Source organism: Lactuca virosa, chromosome 2 (assembly GCF_052849685.1).
Source record: "Lactuca virosa cultivar CGN04683 chromosome 2, Lactuca_virosa_CGN04683_v6, whole genome shotgun sequence".
Taxonomy (NCBI): domain Eukaryota; kingdom Viridiplantae; phylum Streptophyta; class Magnoliopsida; order Asterales; family Asteraceae; genus Lactuca; species Lactuca virosa.
This window is the reverse complement of record NC_136427.1, coordinates 169,019,799-169,035,234: the sequence shown is the minus strand read 5'-3', so window position 1 is coordinate 169,035,234 and position 15,436 is coordinate 169,019,799.

Below are 15,436 nucleotides of genomic sequence, written 5' to 3'. Positions count from 1 at the left end.
AATGTTTAAACTATTTATGTTTTTCTCTATAACTATAAAATATGGCATAATGTTCCTTTAAAGATTCTTGGAGTTCATTCAATGCATGTTTCATTTCCCCACGCCACTGAAATATACTAGCATGAATGTTGAATTTGTTGGTGATAAAAGCATTAAATTCTCTTAGTGACATGTGTTGGTTGGCTAGAAATTCCTTTTGAAAACATTTCCCAATCCATATATATATATATATATATATATATATATATATATATATATATATATATATATATATATATATATATATATATATATATATATATATATATATATATATATAGAGAGAGAGAGAGAGAGACAGAGAGAGAGCTAGGTTCAAATGTTTCTAGCAACTATTGTGTGTCTAAATGCACAAATGAGAATTCAAGAAATAATAAATAATTAAATAAATCATTAAAGGGTATTTTGGACCTTTTGTATTTTTAATTAAGGAAATCATTTAATTGAAATCTTGCAATTAAGGAAATAAAGTAAATATATTTGACCTAGTCTCTCTCTCTCTATCTTATATCCTCTCTTATATTTCCTACGCTTCTTCTTTTTCACCTACCGGGAGGATGAAATCAAAATGAGGAGGTTGTTACATTCGCTTAAGCCGCCAAGAGACACCCCCCTGAGGATCGCTCCTGATGTCTACCCTTCACCTTCGTTTCCTGCCTGGAACATCACCACTAAAGAGAAGAAAATCAGCGACTTCCCACCGCCGATTGCAACCTTTCCTTGCGATTGATCAAGAGTCGGCGTTTTCCCTAAAACTTTTGTTGCTTCTTGTTTTGTTTCCCCCAAGGCTGCTTCACGTCCCTCCCTTATACCTAAGAACACGATTGATCCCTAATAATTTCTAATTTGGTTGGGTTTATGTTACTCACGACTTGAAGAGTGTGAATGCTTTTTCAATTTGTCATGGGTAATTGATCGGAAGATTTTGATAATTAATTCTTCAGAAGATAGATTTCTCAGTTATCTCCACTTTGATTTACAGTGCGGCATCAATACCCTTAACAAAGTGAGTTCCCTTTTTATGATTTATGTATATATTGATTAAATTTTACTTTAATGGACGTGTTGAATTACTTGTTTTAAGTTTGTAAACTGTCATGAATCTTTGTGATTATCGATCTTTGTGAGGACACAACCTTCGACTTTCAAAATCAATAAGAATCGTAGTAAGAAAGGCCAAAGATTGACTACCCTAGGTGGAGCACGTTCATTTATTACTATGAATTCTGGTGATTAAAATGGGAAACTTTAGCTTTAAATGGTTTCAAACTTTATATTTTTTGATTTTCACCTACAGTAATATAACTTTTTTGCTTTACCAAATGAATGTTAACCTGTAAATTCTTTCAGAATGAGGGCAATATTCTTTTAGAATAAAGAGGACTTTTGTTTGAGGAAGGCTACTATTCTTTCAGAATGAAGAAGGGAAATATTGTTCACATGTAATCCTGCAAATTGATCAGACCTAGACAACCAAAAAAGGCAGGGAAGCTTTAATTTTATTCTTTTACAATGATTGTTCTCTAAGAATGAACTCGAATTTTATTCTTTAATTTTTTTTTTCATATCAAAATGTAAACACGTGTTCATTCTCTGAGAATATAAATATTACATAAAACATGTGTTGCTAGCAATTATGGCAGAATACATTTATACATACTTTAGAATGTTTATGCATATTGAAGAAAAGACTATGATTTAAGGGTGCGTTTGGTACAGAGAAATGAAATTGTTGCAGAGAATGAAAATGCAGAGAAAGAGAATTAAGCTGGAGAAAGAGAATTGTCTCCCCTGTTTGGTAGAACTGAGAATCTACTAGAGAAATGTTTTTGAGAATCATTTCTCTTGTTTGGTTGTATTAATCAATGAAATGGAAATGAGTTTTTTTTACCATGTTTATTCATTTTCAAACAACATTTTTTATAAACATGCATTATGATGTACATCTTAATTAGTCAAAATATGCATCTTTTATGTCTTTAACTTTTTTTATTTTAATATTAATTTTTACTAAATAATTTAATTTCTAATCAATTAATATTATTTTTTAGACATCTTGTATGGGAAAACATATGTCTAATATAAAAGAATAACTTACAAAGAGATTTTACAGAAATATGCAGATCATACTATTCAAAAACTATGTGCAATGTAAGATATATGCAAAAAATATAATTCAATATTCCTAACAACTAAAAAACATAACTATATCTAATACATAATGTGCAAAGAGTCAACTTCAATATTCGTAAAAGCTAAAAAAAAAACATAACTTAAAATAACCTAATCATAATATTGATCCATCCCCAATCATTTCCATGTAACAAATCTTTTCTTCTTCTGTCATCTTAAAAAACACTCGGGGACGAAATTGATCTTTGCTAAACATTTAACGAATCGATCTTTGCAAGATTTTAACACAAATAAAAAAACAAAATTCTTTAAATTGAAAGAATTGATATCAAGATTAATTGGAAGAGTTTATATCAAAATTAACAATCAAACCTTGAATTGGAAGAATTGATATCAAGATTATCAATACGTGAATAGAGCAACTGCCGACTTCGATCCTATACTGCCGACTTTGATCCTATCTATCGACATATGTAGGGCAAAAAGGATTGGTTTTGATCACTTACGTGCGTCGATTGCATGAAAATCCAATAGCCACGTTTGAAAAATCTTGATCGATTGTAGGTAGTGAGGTTCGAATAGGGGGAAATTTGATTTCTCCGCTTTTTTTCTTTTGATTCTCGATCACGTCTAGATACTCGTTTATCTCCTTTTCTCCTTTAAAAATAGAGAATAGATTTGATGGAAAAGGAATTGATTTATTTCTCAATTCCTTACTTTTTTTATTAACCAAACAAGAGAAAAGGAATCAATTCCTTTTCCCTGCACTTATTTCCCTGTACCAAACACCCCCTAAGTGCATTCTGTAATGTATTTTGTTAGAATTTATTTATATAAATGGATTCTGTTAGAATGTCTTTGAGAATGTTTGTTAACAACAAGTATATTTGTTTAACTGGTAATACTAACGAGTAATGTATCTTATTCTTTTAGAATTGCAATGAGAAGGAATTCAATATTGATCATACAAGAGAAATATTTGGAATCGAGTTCAACAACAAGTATATATCTGAAGATCAAGTTGATTATATGTACCATTGAAGAGGATCAAGTGTATTTGTTCAATAATTGTATATTCAAGAGTGCTATTTTTTTAAGAATTTTATTCATTTTTGATGATATTCTGTTAGAATATATATAATTTCGGATGTATATTAAGAATAAAATCATAGACCCAAGTTGGATGTATATGAATAATATCTTATTCTTAAATCAGGTCAATTACCAAATATAACTACATTGGAAATGTGTTCTACAAGAATAAAACCGAAAATATATTTACTAGTTTATGGTTGACATTCTGTCATTCTGTCAGAATAAAATCGGATTTTAAAATTTGAATTAATTTAAAATATTCAGGTTTTTAAAAATAAAGTAATTAATTATCCCTTAAATTCTGGAAATTTACTTTTTTTAATATAAGTAAATTGACCAAAATACCCTTATGCTGAAAATTGTGTGATTATATGGTACATGTTACCCTATTGTAATATCATAGACTTTCAGATCATGACCTTTGATTCTATTCCATCCGGTGGTCCAGATCTGTGCATTCTGGCACACAATAGTTAGTAGAAACAAAATAACCTAAGCCTATATATATATATATATATATATATATATATATATATATATATATATATATATATATATATATATATATATATATATATATATATGATGAGAGCACCTAAATTGAAATTTCTAGAACAATAGTGGTTCATGTTAAGGGATTTGATTTGAAATGCCTCTTAATTTTCATCGATCCAAGAAGCCCAAAGCCTAAATGTATAATGAACTTTATCTTCCCCTTTACCACATCTAACTAATAATCTTGAGTGTTCATTTTTTTCCAGTGAAAGTCTATATCTATTAACCACTAAATAGTTTTTAAAGAATTCTTTCAACTATTTTGGATATTCAAATCGTAATCCCAAAGCTAGCTTTATTAGCTTCGAATATTGGGTAAGATTATGAACATTAAACATGGATTTTCATAATTCAATGTTCGATACCACATTCAGTTTCATCTATATCTTATCTGACTTCACCACTAGAACAAAGTTGACTTAAAAACTTATCATTAACAATGTTGTAAAAATATAGATTTATCTTTTGGGTCATGTTCCGAGGGAATGTCATTAAGTGAAATGTATATTTTGAGTCATGAATTTCTTCAGGCAATATGTGTATTTCATTATCCTCTATGACTACTTCATCACACATCTTGAAAAACCTTACTTCCAATAGTCTAGATATAATCAAGAAAATGAATGTAATCAACATCATCCTCCACTTCTATTTACCCTTTTGATAGTCTCCATAGGCACATAAAAGCATTGAGCATCACATATATCCTTAACTAATTTTTAGACAATCCTTTAAATATTCGCCATTCAAATCTTCAAAATTGAATTTTCTATTATAGAGATTGTACATTCTTCATAAGTTAGAGGATTAGGAACAAAACTCCATGGTAGTTGAGATCCACTACAAAGTCACATTTGCTCTTACTTTTAGACTTTATTTTTCTGGAACAAAGAAGAATGCAACTTTGAACTGACAAAGAAGATGAATTTTTAACATGAAAACATTCAAATTGAACACCATTCGTTCAATTTTTCACTAAACGAAGTAAGTAAATGTTGAGTCATGACCGTTACAAAAAGAGGAGAAGGTTTTCATCATGTACGACTCTAAAGGTGAAATGACTACCTTGCTTAGTCCCTATGCAAGAAAAATCCCAAAACGACATCGTTTAAACCCCTTCCAACTATTAAAATGTCATCATTTCCACCTAACATGCTACATCATAGCCACATCATTGCAACATGTAAATGTAATATGGCAAACAAGATATAGCCAATTCCAAAGCATGAAAGATTCAAAAGTTTAAGGTATAATTTAACACATTTTGATGCTTTAGAGCTATACGATGACATTGTGAAATTTTCATGACCGATTTTAACATAAGTCATTTTAATTTTAGGGTTAATATCATAATAAGACGACTAATAGTACACACTTTGTTCTTTAGGTTAATAATCTTTTAGTTATATTCAACATTGATAAACACGCTTTTGTGATTTCATTACACCATTGAGATGAATTTTAAACATGTCAAATGATATTGCATCCTATGTGGTATGTCAAATGGCATCCGATATGATAGAATTACGATGTTGAAATCTGATCTAATACTATAGTTAGACCCCAAAAAAATTATTAGTATTTTAAGTATTATCAAACAAATAAATGAATTTTAAGACTTAGCTTATTTTTAGGCATAAAAAGCCCCATAAGTCGACAATATGAGATTTTGTTGGTTCTTAGTCTTTTTTGGATTACCGTTAGAAAGACTAAACTTTGTATAAATTGGATAGGTTGGTTACAAAATCTTAGACTAACTATTTATTCTATGTAATCTTATAGCTTTTGCTTGTTTCAATAATGTTACAGTTCTAAATGAAAAATAAGTAATGTTATTTGTTAGTTTTTGTCATTAACCCCGGATTCTAAACCTTAAAATAGATTTTAAAGTTACGGAAGTTGATATTTTTATTTGTGTTCTCATTCATCCATTTCAAAAGGTCTTTTTAGACTTTTAATTATACCGTTATCATAATTATTTTTTCAATTAAAATGCAATATATAAAAATAAAAGGATGATTCAAAACTATAAATAGAAAATGACCTTCCTTACAAAATAGCCATAAGAAATGGTTCCTTTTAGTTTAGATGTCCCGTTGCTATCACAATTTAATGATGCATGTAAAAGACTTTTGAATTTAAATCATGTTTTCACATCTAACTCCAAAAGTCTCAATTCGTTAACATCAAATCAAGGACCCCATGAAACATACATTTCGAGGAACATAAATTTCTACACAAAAGAGACGATTCGAAGCTAAAATTTTATTACCATTTCTAGTTACGGTAAAGTGTATTTTAAATTTGGAATTGATAAATACATAAGGTTGAACCTTGAAATTACTTAAACATTAAGTTTAAAACACACTAATGGGGTTCATATACGACAGATACGAGCTTACCGATAATAACAAATTTGATCTTAAAATGGTGTTAGAATAAAACCATTTAGAGATCATCTCCGAGCGATTAAGGGTGCGTTTGGTTGTGGAAAACTATTTTCATTTTCTAAGAAAATGTTTTCAGAAAATAGAGTTGAGTTTCGCTTTCAATTTTCAATGAGAATTTTAGAAAACGCGTTTAGTTGAAACCGGGGGAGTTTTCATTTTCCATCTTAGAAATTTGGAAAACTTTAAAAAAACTGTAAAAATCACTAGTTTAATTTACATACAATTTGGAAAGCTGAAATTTTTCATTTTCTTGGAAAATTTTGGAAAACTGAACGAATCAAACGCGTTTTCAAAATTTCCGTTTTTCTTGGAAAAATTTCTTAGAAAACTGGAAAAATTTTCACAACCAAACGCACCCTAAGAAACCCCATGTTTTATTACCAATTAAGCGGTTGGAATAATTCAACTCTAAGGTTTGTTTGTTAACGAACTTTTTGGTAATAAAACATGGGGTTTCTTAGGTGCGTTTGGTTGTGAAAATTTTTCCAGTTTTCTAGGAAATTTTTCCAAGAAAAACGGAAATTTTGAAAACGCGTTTTGTTCATTCAGTTTTCCAAAATTTTCCAAGAAAATGAAAATTTTCAGTTTTCCAAATTGTATGTAAATTATAAAAGTGATTTTTAAAGTTTTCCAAAGTTTTCCAAATTTCTAAGATGGAAAATGAAAACTCCCCCGGTTTCAACGAAACGCGTTTTCTAAAATTTTCATTGAAAATTGAAAGCGAAAACTCAACTCTATTTTCTGAACACATTTTCTTAGAAAATGAAAACAGTTGTTCACAACCAAACGCATCCTTAGTTTTTAATTCAAAAAGAAAACTATATTGGAGACTAGTTGTGAGACTCATATATTACATGAGTTAATTTAAAAAAAAATGTTAAATATAAATGTCAAAATATTTGAAAACTTTGAATTTATAAAAAAAAATAATGATTTATTATAATGGAAATGTTTTTTATATTTTAAATTTAAATAAAGAAAATAAACTAATTAGCTTTAATTTTTGGAATTTTGAAATTAAAAGGTAAGTTTATTAGTGAAATTAATATTCATTTATTTCTACATTTATTGTAATTATTACACTAAAATATTATGTGAAGTTTAATAAAATATAAAAACTCATAAAATGACACGTGGAAAAAAAATTAATTCAAAATAATCACAAAATGACATTTAACAAATTGAATGAGAGTGTGACAAGTGGCAAAAAAAAAACTTTCATTAATTAGAGAGAATACGAGTCTAAAACTTTTATTTACTAAAAAAAAACTTTAATTTTAAAAACTAACTCAAATAGCTTTTAAAAGCTTTTAACTTTTAAACAAAGTTCTTTATTTAACTTTTTATTCCACAAAGATTTAGCTTAGAGTACTAAAGACTTAAGGTTAAGATTATTTGGTTTATGATTATATATTTAGTAACATAAACTAGCTTTTAAAAATTAAGGGGTCATTAGATTAAATGGATCATTTAAGTCATGTTTGACAAAACTAAACTAATCGGTAGCTTTTATTTGTGTAAAGTTTTTGGCAACTAGCTTGAACCTTTTAAAAGTGTATAGTTATTATAATTTTACACTTTTAAAAGTTTCAATGTAACTGCTAAAAAGTTCTACACAACTAAAAGTTACCGGTTAATTTTATCAAACAAATATTAAATTTTTTATTTGTCAAATAGCCCTTAGAATTAGTTTATGTTTCTAAATATATGATCATAAACCAAATAATCTTAATCTTAAGTCTTCGGTCTACGCTAATGACTTTGTTGATTAAAAAGGTCAAATAAGTAATTTTGTATATGAAGTAAGAGCAAACCCATTATAACATGATTTGAATGCTGAAATCTTTGTATGCAAATAACATAGTTCTATGATCTTATATATCGTACAATAATATTTTATTATTAAGTAAGTCTAAAGAAAGGATATACCATAATTACAATGGGGACATGTATCTATGGATGATGTGAGTAGTTTGTGTTAAGGAGGACCACATTGATAATGCATGGGCTCAAGACCATGGTCCACCAAGACAAGTGCTGTATGGACTTAAAAGCTTAAATTTTTTATGTTATGTAGTTATGTTCGTGTGACTAAGAGTACTCAAAGACATGTACTAGTGAAAATCAAATTTCGAAACATGTTAGCTATGGTCAAAGTCATATATCACTCATGTCGACATTTTCAATGATTCATAAAGAAGATTCAAAATGAAAATACATCTGAAAATCTTCTTAATTTATCCACCACATATTACTCCATCCATAAAATATGTACGAGATTTTATGGTTTGTTGATTTTGAAAAAAAAAATTGTGATACCTAATTTGTAGAAAAGTTTTAATTAGGATTTTAGAATATATTTTGTCGAAAACTATATGGCATGTATCAAGATTTTATGGTTTGTTATTTTTGAAAAAAAAAATGTGATATCTAATTTGTAGAAAAGTTTTAATTACGATGTTTAGAATATATCTTGTAGAAAACTATATGACATGTATTAAGGCTGGACCTATCGAGCGAGTATAATATGCATATGCATCTCCCCTCATGTGCAAGTGTAGTGCGATGAAGTCATGTTCGGCAAAAAGAAAAGTTTTGTAATATTTTGTTGTAAGCTGGTGGGAGTGGTATTGAGTTCATCGAGCTCTACCTCAGCCAAATTGTTGCCTAGCTCAGTCAACCCTATGACTCATCCTTATCGAGGAGAGAGAAACAATGAGTTTTTGCCGAGAAGCGGACACAACCTCCATAGCACCCGGCTTGGTGTTTTGTCGAGCCTTATGCAAGAATTCTTGTATTTCTTTTGTCATTATAACAAATTTATATTTATATCTATATCTATATTTATATATATGTATCTATCTATCTCTTATAAAAGGAGGTCATTCAAATTAATATGTTTTAAAATATCAAAGGTTTTTGTCAAGATTAACATTTTTAAAAATATTCATTATCAGGGTAAGAAGTGTAATTTATTAGGATGTATTTTGTGAGTTAATTTCTTGTGCAGGGTATGGTTTGTTGTTTTATGTTTCTTATGGACTGCGACTCACTATTAGGAAGTGTGCATAAACACACAGACTCATTTTCGGGTATGGTTCAGGGTTTGGATCTGGGTTAAACCGGACTTGAACCAAATATTGGGCTCGGAGTATATTTTCTTGTTTGCAGCTGAGGAGGATCATAATACATATCTTACAACTTTGCATCATTTTTTGCTCTCGTTCTTTCACTCGTCTTCTTCGTCTAGATTAGGGTTTCCTTTTCTATGTCATAATTGATTCTGTACTCAGAGTCTTGTATTTTGTTCTTTTATTTGAGTGTGAGATTTTATGTTGGTGAGGTTTTAGTTGTAAGGTTCCTAAAAACCAATTGGATCTTATTTTTCCTTAGAGAAAAGATCTATTGATGTTGTGATAATTCATTCTTTGTGTTAGTTTAAACTTTTGAACATGGTATCAGAGCAAGTGTAAGTCATGTGTTATTTTTTGTTCGTCTGATTGTACCTGAGTCTAGTTAGGGTTTTATCCTCTTCTTCGAGTTAGGGTTTCGTCTATTCATCGAGTTAGAGTTTCATGTATTCATCGAGCCTTCTTCTCGATTTGTGTTCTGATTGCGTTTAATTAATCATGGCTATTCTTCGTTGTCGTTTTGTGAACTTCATCTCAGACAACGTTGTTGATTGAGAGTACACATTGGCTTGAGAGTAAACGTAAGATCTAACATCTTGTTACCTCTAACGACCAACTTTAAGCCACGGTCAACCTCAAGGGCGCAAACGGTGCAATCTGAGTGGTTCCTGGTGTTCGTTGGCATTTGAATGTTGTTTATGTTTAGTGTTAAGTCTATCAATCTTGATAGACCTAAGGTAAACTACTTTGATGTGTTGCGAAGCATATTTGTGGAGCACTGTAAGTATCGCACACTCTATATCTTGTTTGTCTAGGTTTTATCTTGTGGAGTATTGTAAGTATCGTACGCTCTATCTCTTGTTTGTTCAGGTTTTATCTTGGGATTTTATCTGTTATCTTGTTTTTTTTAATTGGTGTGATTACTACAATGTATTGATAATTGAAGGTTGTTGGTCCTGTGTCTGTATTATCTTGTCTTCCCTTTGAAAGGACGTTAGAGTTTGGTCTAGTACAAATGTCGGTTTAGCCAAGGGAACTCAACTTGTTTGTCACATAAGTTGTATTAGTCTTGGTTGGAGAAGCTCCAACTCCTGGATCAGGATCTGGAACAAAGAATCGAGATCATTATAATTTTGATGATCTTCTTTTCTTACATACATCTGATAATGGTGTTGTTTCTACCATTTCCTTTAAATTTTTTGGTACTGAGAACTTTAGAATATGGAAAAGTTCTATTAGTAGGGCTCTAAAAGATTGAAATAAGTTAGATTTTGTTGATAAAACTTTTCCTAAACCAACTGCGGATGAAACTAAAATTTGTAAATGGTAACGTGTGGATGTTTTTATGTGTTCTTGGATTTTACGTTCAATTTCCGAGTCTTTGTATGCTAATCATGCTTGTAATGAAGTTGCTTATGATATTTGGTCTGAATTGAATGAGACTTACCAAAAAGATGATGGTTCAATTGTTTTAAATATTCACCAAAAAATTAATTTTCTTACTCAAAGTGGTTTAAATGTATCTAAATATTATAGTAAACTTAATGCTTTTTGGAAAGAGTTTGATGGTCTTGTTTATTTGGTTGAACGTACATGTGAAGCCTCTACTCAGTTTAATAATCATTCAAATTTAATGAAACTGATGAAGTTTTTATCTGGCTTGGATGATACATTTAATCAAGTTAAAAGTCATATATTGCTTATGGAACCACTTCATACTGTTAAAACTGCTTTGTCTATTGTTTCTCGTGAGGAATCGCATCAAAAGGGTGGTTCTATTGGCCAAAATTCAACAAAGCCTCAGGCTTCAGCCTTTGCTGGAAAATTTAATGATCAGGAAAAAAAACAAGTTTCGTGGTAATTCAAATTAATAATGCAAACACTGTGGTCAGAAGGGGCATACCATTGAGAGATGTTATAAGCTCATTGGGTATCCTAAGTACTTTAAGTTTAGAAATGATAATCAAAATGCTAATAGATCTATTTATGGTAATGTATTTGTTACTTTTGATTTTGTTGAAACTTCTATGTCCGATATAAAAATTAACAATGCTTCTGACAAGTGTATTCTTACAAATGAACAATATTCAAAGTTTTTGACTCTCATAAATGAGAAGCATGGTACAAGTGAGGTTTCATCAAATATGGCAGGTATTTGTTGTAACTCATCTGTATCTAATAAAAAGTGGGTTATTGATTCAAGGGCAAACCATTACATGACAAAAAATGAATCTCGTTTGGATAATGTTGTTAATGTTTCAAAATTAGATCTTAGGGTTGATCAAACAGTTGGTTCTTCTACAAAAATTAATAAAATTTGGGAATGTGAGTTTGTCTGAATCAGTAGCCTTATTTGATGTTTTTGTAATTTCTGACTTTAATGTGAATTTTCTCTCTGTCCATAAACTATGTAAAAGATAATAAATGTCAAGTTATTTTTGATGAGTTTAATTGTGTTGTTCAGGATTCACAGTCCAAGGTGACAGTGGGTAATAGTAATGAATCTGGAGGGTTGTATTATCTTGAGGGATCCTATACTTCAAGTAGTACATCTTCTCAAAATAAAAATACTTGTTGTGTCTTTAAAGTTACTTGGAATAATGGACAGGGACATCCAGATGTTCAGTCTTTGAATGTTCTTAAAGATGTACTTTCTTTTGGTTTTGAATCTCTTCCTCTTTGTGATGTGTGTGATAAAGCTAAGCAGTCTAGGAATTATTTTCATTTGAGTGAACATAAGAGTTTTTCTTTAGGAGAGTTAGTTCACCAAGATGTTTGGGGTCCCTACAAAGTTGCTACCATGGATGGTTTTAGATATTTTTTTTTTACTATTATGGATAATTTCACCAGGGGTGTATGTGTATATTTGATGAAAACTAAAATTGAAGTTTTATTTTATTGGGTTACCGTGTTCCATAGTTAAAAAAAACATTTTAAATCAAATATCAAAACTGTTAGGTTTGATAATGGTACATAATTTGTTAATTGTCAGTTTAAAGGTTTTTTTTTTTGATAAATATGGTGTTTCACACCAAACTTCCTATACTTATGCTCCACAACAAAATGTAGTTTTGGAGAGAAAGCACAAACATCTACTAAATGTTGCTAGATCTCTTCTTTTTCAGTCTGCTTTACCTTTAAAATTTTTGGGGTGAAGTTGTTTTGAGAATTGTTTTTTTAATAAATAGACATCCTACACTTGTTTTAAAAGGAAAGTCTCCTTTTGAAATGATTTATAATTGTTTACCTAAATTTGAAAATTTAAGTGTCTTTAGTTGCTTGTATTTTGTAGTAAAATTAAATTTGACTGGTAAGTTTGTTGAAAGGTCTGAGAAATGTGTCCTTATTGGGTATTAAATGAGAAAAAGGGCTACACATTATTTACCCTTGATAGTTCTTCTGTTTTCTTTTCCAGGGATGTAAAATGTTATGAAGATGTCTTTCCTTTCAAAATGAAAAAGAATTTAAATGATGATGCTTTCCTATCTTCTTTTTTTGATGAATTTGTTAAAACTAGTCCTATATACTCTAGTTCCTATGATGATATTCTAAAAATCTTCCTTTATGGATGAAATTCTTGAATCTAGTTACAATGTGATGTGCCACCAGACTAACAACAGTAGTGCTGCTATTCCTTTTGAGCCCACTAGTGTTAGAAGCTAAGGTGGCTTGGTGCATGTCACTCGATCTCAGGAGGTTGGTCCAGGTGTGTCCAGTTCATTTGAGGATAGTAGTCAAATAAATTCTGAGTCATCTGGTAGTGAGTCTGTTAGAAGGTCTAGGAGAGACTTTATTATGCCTCTTAGATTTGATGATTATGTGATAAAAGGAAGCATAAATATGGAATTGAGATGTAACATTCCAAAAATCATGACCAAAAATTTCGTTTTTAAACCATTAAATAAAACATAGTTATTAAAATCCTTTCCTCAAAAACATAAGTCATAGTATTCCAAACATCAATCAGAGTATCATATCAAATCATCAAAGTAAACATCCCAAGCTAAACATAATGGTGTGTGCGATGCACTCATCCCGAGCTCTTTTCTTTGAAACTGGAAGTACCTGAAACCAAAACTGTAAACCGTAAGCACGAAGCTTAGTGAGCTCCCCAACCTACCACATACCATACACATAATCACATATACTGGGCCCCCGCCCCTATAGCGAGCCCCACCCGGCTTCGGACCGTGTCCGGCATCAGGCCCCGCCTGGCATCGAGCCCCGCTCGACATACAGATTTGTTTCTTCCAGGCCCCGCCTGTCTCTGGACCCCACCCGCTATACACATACATGTAACACCCTGACTCCCAGGTATAAATTTTAAAGTTTTATATTCATTTTTAGAGACCTACTCGACGAGTTGGCTGCCCCAACTCGTCGTGTAGAAACGGTTATGACCATGTGGTTTATGGAACCTACTCGACGAGTTAGAGGACCCCAATTCGACGAGTAGAGGTTGTGCATGAAAACCCTAATTTTTAGGGTTTGCACCCTATTTAAAGGACCTTAAGTCCTTCCCCCAGCCACCCTTGCCACTTTTCACGTCCAGGAGCAAACCCTAATCGATCTAACCCAATTTTGAGTGTGTATGAGGCTAAAAGAGTGTGTTTGGTGCATTACTTGAAAGAGGCTTGAAGATTTGGAGGCTTGGAACGGGAAGAAGCTTGTAGATCCAGCATCTACATCGTGTTGGCACTCATTTGGAGGTAAAAAGTCTTTACCTTGGCTTTCCATCCCTTAGATCTCTTCTTAGACAAGTTTATGGGCATTTTGGTGCAAAATGGGGGTCATTCTCGGTTGGAGCTTGTCACAAGGATATGGATTCAGATCTAGACTCCTCAAAGCCCTCTTTGACATAAATCCTCAAGCTTTATAAAGCTTTGGCCCTTCTCCATGCCCTAAAACTCTTCCTAAGCTTAGTATGGACGATATTAGCCTCATGAGACCTTGCATGCACATAAAGTTAGCAACTTTACGTGGTAACTTCACCCTAGGAAGCCAGATCTGTAGTTCGAAGCCGTGAACTCGACTAGAATGAGCTGAATGCGAAATGGCTGAAAAAACTCGACGAGTTGCATAGTTAACTCGACAAGTTGGATGAGGGGTTCTCTCTTTCTGGATTCTGCATGGACTCGGCGAGTTAGCAAGGTGACTCGACGAGTTGGTTAGGGTTTTCCCGACATTTTGGACACTGCATGGACTCGACGAGATGTCTGGAAACTCGGCGAGTCAACTGGGGTTTTCACGATTCTATGAGTTTTGAAGGGACTCGACGAGTCAATAAGCTGCACTCGATGAGTTGGGTCAACATGGACTGTTGAAATTGACTGTTGGATTTGACCTTGACTAAGGGTTGACCACTAGGACTTTTAAGGGTATCTTGGTAATTTGGGATTTTGATGGACTTGGTCCTATGGTGGTTTTGGTGGTGTAGTTCGTGGCTGTGATTCGGGAGTTTGATTTTATCATTACAGATCGACATTGTGAGATAAGTTGTCCTCACTATACTAACAGGGTCGAAGGCACCAATGTCGGCCCGTTTCAGATTTGTATCCGGGTTTATTGCATGATGATATACTTAGTGACCTATTAGGTTGGTATCCTGGTATATAAGATGATGCTATGTTAGTGACCTATTAGGTCGGTATCCTGGTATATAGGATGGCACTATGATTACTGATTTGTTAGATCGGTCTGACTGTTTGTATATGCTAGCTTTTAATAATTATATGTTGATTGTGTGATTGGGGATGGGTTGAGGCGGACTTGCTTTGTGCTGAAGGCCAACAAACCTAGGGCGGACCGGATAGATTCCAGACCCGGTAAGGGCGTACAAGTCAGACCAGAGGCTCGGCGAGCGGTCCGGATAAGCTGAAGGCCCGCAACACGGTCCACACATGCCGATGGCTCGGAGAGCGGTCCAGATAGGCTGATGGCCCTGCGAGGCGGTCCAGTCAAGCTGATGGCTCAATATGCATGATGTTTGTTTATTTGCTATGATATAACTATGATTTGTATGGCGTTGGTATT